The sequence below is a fragment of the Pseudorca crassidens genome, chromosome 4, assembly GCF_039906515.1.
Source record: "Pseudorca crassidens isolate mPseCra1 chromosome 4, mPseCra1.hap1, whole genome shotgun sequence".
Classification (NCBI taxonomy): Eukaryota; Metazoa; Chordata; class Mammalia; order Artiodactyla; family Delphinidae; genus Pseudorca; species Pseudorca crassidens.
This window is the reverse complement of record NC_090299.1, coordinates 107,164,391-107,173,174: the sequence shown is the minus strand read 5'-3', so window position 1 is coordinate 107,173,174 and position 8,784 is coordinate 107,164,391.

Sequence of the window (8,784 nt, the reverse complement as noted above, 5' to 3'; positions counted from 1 at the left end):
AATATTTGGAAATAAAATATAAAGACTTTGACTTTACCATCATACTCCTACAACTTCCAGAATGATCTATTAAACCACAAATGAGATTATGTTACTCTTATAACTAGAAGTTCTTCTCATAAGAGGAAAAAACAAACAAACAAAAAACCCTAACAATTTTGTAGCCCAAAGCACCTGTGTGATCTGACCTCTGCCTGCCTATCCACACTAGGGTGGTCACCATACATCTTGGTGTATAACTAATTGTCATAAAGTCATTATTAAGAATGCATTCTGTCACTCTCCAAAATACTGTTTGATAATAAATTAAGTAGGTGGTCACTCAACTCCAATCTCATTTTTTTTGCCCCTTCTACTTTTTAACTACATTTGAGCTACACTGGTCATCTAAAAATGTCTAAAGTTTCATGAGGAAGCAAAAATGTCTAAAGATAAAGTTTCTTTCATGTCTTAGGGTCCCCACCCAAGACACACTTCTGCCTGGAACACATTTCTCCTTTTTACGGTTAACATTTAGGCATCGTTCAAGTCTGCTGAAATTCACATCTACACACCCCAGTATAAATCTGTTAGTCTTTTTATTACACTCTTTATTGCAATGTTAAGATTCATAATGTTATATTTGCATATGTATTTATTTCTTTAGTATTTATCTTCTCCACAGGACTCTGAGGCAGGGACAGGACTGGTTCTCAGCTGTTTCTCTACAATGGCCTTTAAAGGGTTGCTATGAATCTAGTCTTTTCACCAGGGATACCCCATGCCCACCACAGTGCCTAGAACATAGTAGGCTCTCAATGCATTTGTTCAATAAATAAAAGAATGACAAAGTCATAGCATGACCTCATGAAATCAATTTTCGGGAGCTCAATTAAAATCAGTCTCTATTGAACTCTAACTCTATGTAAGGCATGAACAGAGTGGTTCAAGAACCTTCAGCATCAGCAACAGCTGGTGCTTGATAGAAAGGCTGAATCTCAGGTCCAAACCTGCTGAATCACAATCTTCTATTTAACAAGATACCCAGGAGATCCCAATTGTACATTAAAGTCCAAATGCACTAACTTGGTGCACATTTATGTAATAAGCCTGGAAGAACAAGAAGCTAAATGACTACTCATACTCATTTCACTTTTAAGCAACCTTCATGGCCTATCAAATGAGCTAATTCCTATTTTAAAAGTGGGTGAAAATTTTGCCAGTTATTCTAAACTTCTTAAATGCTATCCTCGGTCTTTCTTGTAAATCATATAACAAAATAGATAGTTCTGTTAGGTTTCTGATTTCCTTTCTTGGCATGTTGCCCTAATCTAAGCAAGAATAGTCAGATTTGGGGGTCTAATATAAAATAAACATAAAGGTATATAGAGTACTGAAAATCTGCAATGGTTTTAAAATACGTACAATTGTCTCACATGAAAAAAATTAGTGATTAAAGGTAATATTATAGTAATGCATAATAAACTCATTCATATTGGTGACTCACGTGTCATTTATGCATGTGTTCAAAGGTCCAGTGAACTTTCACACAGAAAGAATTTTTGCCTTTTGCTTACTTCACCAGAGTCCATTGATTTCCTGTTAAACAAGATTTGAAAACGTCAACTGAGAATAAACAAAGACAATTTAGGAGGACCCAAGTCAGTATCCGGAATGCCAGAGGTGATCAAATGAACTTTGATTCAAAGCAAATAACGTTACAAATTCCACAGTTGATCTGGCATTCTCATTGACTCCAGGGCCTTCTTTATCAGCCAGAATGCCATAAAGAGGGCAGAGAAAGCAAACTCATTCTTACATGGCAAGGCATGTTTAAGCTCAGTGTTTAGCATGCCGGGTAGCTGTCAGATACAAATCTTGCACATTAGGCAAACCTGATACATATAATTGTCATTGTATTCATTACAATTTTTTGACTATAGTATTGAAAAATCAGGTAAGGTACAAATTTGCCTTCCAAGGCCCCAAACCCAGAACCTAAAAACACAAGGCTATAAATGGGTTACTCAATTGAGTATTTGGTTACAGTATCTATTGATGAAGTAGGATGTTTTAGCTTACTTCCATTAGATTCTGTAAATACCCAAATAAACAGAGAAGAACTAAGTTTCACTAATGTGAACTCAAGGCACTCCCCAAGTATAGAAGTGTCTAAGGCTTCAGGAGGGAACCAGAAACCTGCCAAGGCAGTACAGTGGAGAGGTTAAAGCACAGGCTTTGGAATCAGTAGGACCGGGCTCAAATACTGGTGTCCATCATTTGTTCTGAGCTTCGTCTCTGAGTAAACAATAATAATCACCTTGGAAAGATTTTAAAGGATTAAATCAAATCATCAGATAATTCAAGAGTTACTATTAACAATAAAAGAGGACCCTAGAATTGAAATAAAACTATTAACAAAAATTCAGCTTTCCGGGAACTTCAAAGCACTCACAATGGTGTAAAATGGCTATATTTTAACTCCATTCTTCCCAGAGGTTAGCTTGGGACAATTCATTCATTCATTCATTCATTCAGCGTATATTGATTGAGAGTCCACACTACATTTGTGCCTGTAGTTGGGATATAAAAAGAACTCAAAGATCTTCTAAAATGACACTTAGATTTTAGTAGAGATAAGTATTTTTTTAGTAATAATTATACCATGAAAAACTATATGAATTGTGATCCATATTATGGAAGAAAATTATAGGATGCTAGCAGAAAATGCATCAAGAAGAACTAAGTTAAATGGCAAGGTCAGGAAATGTTTCTGAGACAAAGTGTCAGTTCCCCTGAAACATGAAGAATGAGTAGGAGCTGGTCAAGTCAAGGAGTGGGGAGCAGGGTGGGTTTAAGCTGATGACTATACTGGAAACAAGGAGACTAGTTTATTAGGGGAGTGTCTTAAAACACTGGAACACAAATTTACATTTAGCACACTCTTTGTGTAAGCAACTGCGGGAGCATGAAAAGCATGAGGCAAGTTAGGGTTTTACAAGCTCACATTCCAGTTCCCCTTTAAACCCCTTTAAAACATGTGTTTCCTGAGGGATTAACTAACAACTATGTATGTGGGCTCATGCACTTCCAACAAATATTTATTAAGATTTCTCATGTGCCAGTTACCGTCCTAGGCACTAGGAACAGAGCAGTGAACAAAACACATGAAGACATTGCTCTCATCAGTCTTATGTTCTAGTGCAGAAGAAATTAAGCAAGTAAACAACTAAGTATATATAGCATGATAATACTTTTATAAAGAGAAATAAACCCAAGTGAGAGGACAGAGAGTAAGGGAAGGTGGTACAGTTTAGGGTCGTCAGGGAAGATCTCTCAGATATGGTGATTTTTGAGCACAAATGGAAAGTAAGCCACTTAAAATCTAGAGGATGATATTTCAGGCAAAGACAGCATGATTAAATGCAAAAGTCCTGAGATGAGTGTTGTGCTTAAAATTTTCAAGAAACAGCCTGGAATTTTGGTCAAAAATTAATGTGATTCCATCATCATCACCATCACCATCACCATAATAATCATGTAACTTTGGAAGAGCTTCCTAGAGGCTTCGTAAGACTTGCTCTTGATGAGCTCCATCGGAAACAGTCTTACATTAGACAGAGCTTAAAGCTCAGCAAAAGTTTAAATGTTTAAGTACTCCCAGATTTTATAACACTTTGGTCTTAAAAATTAGGAAAAGAAGTCTTTTTAAGGCAGATATTTTCATTCTTTGTATGAGTAAGAATAAATTGAGTTACTTATCACATGGGCAACAAACATCCCAGATGGTTTCTTGTTGCAAGTGGTCCAAGGACTGTGCCTTGAAAAATGCCATTTTAATCCCTTTTAGTGATTGAGATCTCACAACTCTTACAATTTGTAATCACTGTCACCACTGATCATCTGTGCTTGAACTCAGTAATGGGGGCCTAAACCATTATAAAAGTGACAGGCAAGTCAAGAAGAACCAACCTTAATGAGAAACAATCTACTATTGGAAAATTGATGGAGAAGGGAAACCGATGAGTTCAAATTCATTGTCACTTGAAGTATGAGACTGATGACACTTATTAATATTTTTCTCCAATGTAACTCACTTTTCTAATTGGCCTCAATGACAAATCTTTTTCAACTAATGTAACTTAGGAGGGAATTCTTAAAATAGAAGTTATTTTCAAAATATCTGGGATTTCTAGGGAATAATGGTGTGGTTTATATGAAATACCAAACATGATTTACATGTTTATTTTCCAGTATTAGAGAATACAAATATGCTTAGAATTTAAATAATTCTTCACAATATTTTAATATCCCAGTCTTGTAATAATAACTCTGTGTACTGGAAATTTTCAGAAGTGCCAATTAATAGAGAATTCTGGTTAATAAAATGCTGGTTAGTAGAAAACCAATGTAACTATATTTCTTCCTTTAAATATTAATATTTGCAACATAGAAATGTGCTTTTAATAAAATTTCCCTTGCCTTTATACCAAGAATCAATTGATATTTTCATCTTGCTTAATTACTTGGTGTTAACCAAATTCTCTTCTACACAAGCCTCATGACAAGATGATTATATCCTGTTAGTTTCCAGTCTTTAAAAGTAGTCACTGGATCATCATCCTGTCCTGCCTTAGAAAAGGAAAGTGATACCTAATAGGGGTCAGCTCCTTAGAGAAGGAGGTTTTTTTTTTCCTTCCCTATTAATTAGCTCTTTTTATTACCTCATTTCAAAAGGGTAATAAGGGACTGGGTAACAGCTACTGTTTTTGAAAACATATATCTGAGATTAGCATTTGTAGAAACATAGAAAGGACTATTAACAAAGAAAACACTAATTTTAGATGAGACTCTAAGATTCTGATCTTCAGATGATTTTCCACTCTCCAAATTTTTTCAAAATACTTTTTAAAATAATTATGGTTACTATGATAAATGGTTTCAGTTGGAAGTTGAACTTGAAAGTAAACTAATATTTTTCCTTCTGTGTTTATCACTTGTATATTTAGCCTCAAAACTCAAAATAACTTTTCTCCCCACCTCTAGCTCCACAGTTCAGTTCCCAGTAAAATGGTAATTCTTTAGTCAGTTGTTTGCCTGAAATATTATCTTGGCTCCAAGGTAAGCCCAGGGTTTTTGGTTTTTGGGTTTTTTTTTTTAACGGAATTACTGCCATTGCTCCATTAGGCCTATCAATACTCCTAAAATATATTTGATTATGAGTCCAACAAGCCTGAATTCTAAAATCCAAAGCAGAATTTTAATAGCTAAAGGCAAATTTATTGGAGGCCAAACCTCATCTAGCCCACCCCAGAATCAAGGTGCCAGTGAATCAGGAGTAAATGTCTTCTCCTCTTCCTTCGCAGGGGCAGTTTTGGAATCAGAAGGGCCAATGAGACTGTCTCCTGTTTACAGATCATGTTATAGTCCCCATCCCGTGTTGATGATGATGCCCCATTTCCCTTGAAAGGAGAGTATAGAACTTAGTCTTTGCTTAAAAGGATGATTAAACTAGCATCTGACTCTGGAGTCATTTGGGAGAGGGAATGTTTATATTATCAGCAGGCTTTTGGAGGCTTTTAGTCACTTCTTCAATTCCCAAGGAAAAGCCACCCTTATTCACTTCAGTATTGTCAATGGAATCATTACACATGTATATTTATAATTTTTAATTGGATATGAAATGTTCTCTCAATGCCAAGACTTCTCCTTAGCACATATACCCATTTTATACATTGCAGGTGTAAATCACCAGTTCAAAGAGAAGCCTCAGGTACAGTCCCTCCAATGGGGAAATTAAACGTAGATTACTCGGTAACCTGAGGCATCTGCATCATGTGTTAAGCGTTCAGGTTTCTGTTCTAAACATTGCCAATATCCTCCTTTGGTTGTGCTTTTCAAGATCCCTGTGTGAGGAAGCTCAAAGTAATAGGAAGTTGTTCACTTCAAATGATAGAACAATTGCAACGATTCCAGACAGGCTGATTCTTGACTGTTAGCAAAGGAAAAGGCATGTGTCTCCTGAGTTTTTGGCTGTGCCAGTCTGGAACTCTGCTGTGGCATGTCAGTACTGATGCCAGGCTTATGGAGTAGTTCTGGAAGTTGAAATCTTAAGATTTCATTCATTCCCTGGAAGGTAAGCACCATGAAAACAGGAGCTGTGAGCATAAATTTCACTGTATCTGGAAGGCCTAGGTAGAGGTGAGCCTGGAGTACCTATTAGTATTCATCCAAGCAAATGGAATTATCCAATCATTTGTTCAAGATAAATTTACTGAATACTTACCAAGTATAAATATTTATTGAACACTTGTGTGGAATACAAAGATAAATAAGATACAGAACCTTAAGGAATTTTTAGTTTATCAGAGGAGCTAAGTATGAGTTAAAATAACTGATAATACAAAGTAGATAGGCAATATTAGACAGGTATTAGTTTTATATTTTTAAGTTATTTGCAAGATATTTCCATACCAATTTAATATGATCTAATGCTTTGGGATACACTCTGAAATATACTGCATGCTAACTAAATGTGAAAAACTATTATAATTATAAATGTCTTTTGTCTCTGAAGAGATCCAATGTTGGTGCCACTGCTTTAGAAGGCTTTTCCTTTGTGGATTTCTACCCATCTCTAAACAAAAGATGCAGACAGTTTATAAGATCATCATCTTGGCCTGGTTGCCCATTAGAATCACCTTAGGAATTCTCAAAACTTCCAATGTTCAGGCACAGCCCAGACCAATTAAGTCTGGATCTCTACAGGTAGGATGTCAACTGATCCCATTGGTTAAAACCATTATTTTTAATCATTTCTGCACGTAAGCAAGCATCACAAGCAGCTTCTAAGAACCAAGCCTTAAAAACACGATATTCTGATTAATTTGTCTGGAGTAGGACCTAGGCGTAGATATATTTTTTTAAATCTCTTAAATTCTTTAGTACTGTGCAACCAGGGTTGATAAACACAGAGTTAAGGAATAACAAAAAATTATATCTAATTGTGGGAAAAATATGTTTTTGTCACTGATCATCTGTAATAACGAAGTAATATCCAGTTTAAAGGACTACCCTGTTTACCTAATTTTTCCCACTCATAAGTGATTATGAGGATGATCAGAAAGGGTTTCTATCCCTGAACCTATGCCAGGTTGGGTCTGGGCAGGCAAGAAGACTGCCCTGGAATTCTTGGCCTGTGAGCTGGTGTGGTCACTCTTAGTCATTCCTCTTTGACAGAAAAAGCCTGGGCATGAATAGCGTGCAAGCCTGTGTGATCATTTCAACACAGATGTCACCACCTATACAAACTACCATGTGGGAAGGAAATGTGTTTACCCCTTGCACATCTTACATGGATAAAACAAAACATTGTGTTATTTCAACTATCCTTAGTTTGTAAATACTTCTATTGTATAATCCACAACACAGTTTGGAAATTTCTTGAATTACCAGTTTCTCAGAACCATTGATATGTGTCTCCTTCTGATGCATTTTATCAACTGTTTATAAAAAGAAAGTATTACAGAATTGAAAGTTTATTGAAAAACTCAGATACCTTTCATCAAAGGCAAAATTAACAACCTTAATTTCAAAATTTAAGTAATAGCATGATGCTTTTATAATCTTGAGAGAGTCTATGTGATTTAAATATAGAAGAACAGAGGGGTGAATACAAGGTGAAGGAAAAGGTGGAATAATTACAGGAAAACTAATGATTCTAAATGATGTCAGCAGTAATTCTAGCACTTCTGGATAAAAGAACTGACTCATCTCTCAACATTTAATTCATTTTATTTAGATCACTTAACATAAAGTTTTCCTTATGCCTTCAAATAATTTCACATTTCCGTTCAAATGAATCATATGAGATTGTAGCCTAGGGCAGTTTATTTTGCTAGATTTTTTTTTCTTTTCTAAGTTCAGCTCCACCTGGACAAAGTCTGACAAGTTATTGTGGATTCGTGACTGCAAAGATCTTCTTTGGCGAAAGCAATTTTGATGATAAAAGGAATGCAAGACAGCATTGCATTCACTGATGATTTTGTTCAACTCTATTACACATCCTCTAACTGATCATGGCCTCAAGTCAACTCCACTGTTACCCTGGCAGTGACACTCTCCAAATCAGACTGGGGAAAATGAAAGACAGACTTAGTGGGTCAGCTCTCCTGGTTATCCTCTGCTTCTGCTGAGGAAAGTCCTTCTTTCAGTACAAGGGAAGGTAACCAGCACATACCGTATATCCATTGGATATGTTATCCCATGTAATTCACATCACAATCCTAGAAGTTACGGGAGATAATTATACTAATTTTAAAGTGAAGAAAACAAAAATTATTAGGAATAACTAATTTTTATGTCTTTAAATTTTTCATCATGTTAATTTTTATATAGTTATATAATTTGAAAAAAAATCTACATCTATATTTTAGACTATTTGTTTGTACTCAAGTGATTCCATAACAATTAAATGACTTGGCAGCTAAGTGAATTACAGGCATTGAAAAAAAAATTACAGACGTAGGAAAAAAGAAAATCTGTGAAATACTGGACTCTCAAATACAACATGTAATGTCAAACATACTTGGATAAAGGGATTTAAAAAAAAACGTGTCATATATTCTACTATCTGAAACTTATAGAAGCTAACTTGCCCATTGATATTCCTCTTTCCTCTTCTTTTTAAATAGATCTTTTTTTTTTTTTTTCTTCCCAGAGGTGGGCATAAGTAGGGCGTTGCTAGTTATCTGAGCTGACAATTCAAAGCCCTTCATTTGGAGCACGTCTGGGAGCCAGAGAGGG